The sequence below is a fragment of the Gossypium hirsutum genome, chromosome A06, assembly GCF_007990345.1.
Source record: "Gossypium hirsutum isolate 1008001.06 chromosome A06, Gossypium_hirsutum_v2.1, whole genome shotgun sequence".
Taxonomy (NCBI): Eukaryota; Viridiplantae; Streptophyta; class Magnoliopsida; order Malvales; family Malvaceae; genus Gossypium; species Gossypium hirsutum.
The window spans coordinates 121,654,599-121,656,561 of NC_053429.1; the positions used below are offsets into that span (position 1 = coordinate 121,654,599).

The following is a 1,963-nucleotide window of genomic DNA, read 5'->3' on the forward strand; positions in this document are numbered from 1 at the left end:
TTCAGCTAACCCTTCTTCATCTTGAACAATAATTGCATGAAGCTGCTCTCTTGGGTTAGTTTCGGTGTTGTTTGGCAAGCTACCTTGTGGTCGTTCTGAAATCATCCTTGCCAATTGACCAATTTGATTCTCAAGCCCTTGAATCGATGCTTGTTGATTTTTTGAGTGTTGTTTCAGTGTTTTCGAAGCGAGTTTCTGACACTGAAATAAACTTCGTCAACATCTCATCAAGGTTCTGCTTCTTCTCTTGCAGGTAAGATTGTTGTTGGAAGCCTAGAAGGGGTTGTTGTCTTTGATTTCCTTGTCCACCCCATGAGAAATTGGGATGGTTCCTCTAACATGCCTTATAAGTGTTACTATAGGGATTATTCTGCGGTCTAGAATTATTACCCATATAGTTGACTTCTTCGTTCTCTTTGCTAGGGTTGTTGGACAGGTATTCTGAATTGTTCATCCCTCCTCCATTTGTATCATATTGCATCACCGGATGTACCTGCGTAGAACCATATATACTATCAATCTTTTTACTCAAAAGTTCTACCTGATTTAATAATATGGTGACCGCATCAATTCATCAACTTTGTTCTTATAACTTGACACTGATACTTATTCAGTGACATCTCCTCTATAAACTCATAAGCTACTTCAGGTGTTTTGTTATTCAGAGTCCCACTGGCAGCTACATCGATTAATTGCCTAGTTGAGGGGTTCAAACAGTTGTAGAAGGTTTGAACTTGTAACTATAGAGGTAACCCATGGTGAGGGCACCTTCTCAATAAGTCTTTATACCTCTCTCATGCATCATACAGAGTCTATAAATCCATTTGCATGAAAGAAGAGATATCATTCCTCAGCTTGGCTGTCTTGGCCGGTGGAAAATACTTTAACAAGAATTTTTCTACCATTTGACCATGTAGTGATAGAACCTCGTGGTAGGGAGTTCAACCACCGTTTAGCCTTATTCCTTAATGAGAAGGGAAATAACCGAAGGCAAATGACATCATCAGAAACTCTATTTATCTTAAAAGTGTCGAAGAATTTTAGGAAATTAGCCAAATGAGTATTTGGGTTTTCGTCCTGCAAACCATCAAACTGAACAAACTGTTGAATCATTTGAATAGTGTTAGGTTTCAGTTCAAAATTATTTGCAGCAACAGCAAGTCTAACAATACTCGATTCAGCCCCAGTTAAATTGGGCTTGGCATAATCGTACAGGGTACGAGGAACAGGATTTGCTGCAACTATAGGAGGTAGCTGATTATTCTGATTTTCAGCCATTTGCTCAGTAATATTAATGATTTTCTTTTGCTCTTCCACTATCCTTTGTCGACTCTGCCTCACCTCTATACGATTTCTGCAAGCTGTACTTTCGATCTCACTGTCAAATACGAGAGGTCCTGACTGGTTTCTTCTAGTCATATAATAAAGGAATCTGCTAGAGGCAAACAAAAAGAAAAATTAGTAAACAGAATTAAACTAAAAACAAAAATAAAATAAAATAAAAATGGCTAAAGTAATAAAAGTTAAGCGTTCCTAATATTTTAGTCCCCAACAACAGCGCCAAAAACTTGATGATGATTCACTTAACTAACTAAAATCATGACAAAGGTAAACGCACCTATCAAATAATAGTCTAGCTGGTGAGTCGGGAATATCGTATCAAGAGGACTAAAAGTACTAGTACTTACTATCTTTCTATTATCTAGCTGTAAATTGAAAAAAATTGTTTTAAACCTAAAATTATTTAAACTAATTATTAAGACGCGATAGAGAATTACGTAAGAAAATATTCAAATGAACCAATGAGAGAGACAATACCCAGGAAAGACTCCATCTAGACTTCACTTATGATTTTAAATCTGAATTAAATGATTTATTCACTTGTCTTGATCTGTAGAAATCCCTAAACTATATTAATATCTCTTTCGAGAGTAAAAATAACTGACTCTATGTTGATTAACTG

The 1,963-nt window shown here is 36.2% G+C and overlaps 1 non-coding gene across 1 annotated transcript; it reads left to right on the forward strand.

Moving 5' to 3' along the window:
• Positions 1 to 750: 750 nt before the first annotated feature.
• Positions 751 to 857, forward strand: LOC121231524 (small nucleolar RNA R71). The gene has a single exon (XR_005929582.1). It is a non-coding gene; the product is annotated as a small nucleolar RNA R71 (small nucleolar RNA).
• The last annotated feature ends 1,106 nt before the right edge of the window (positions 858 to 1,963 follow it).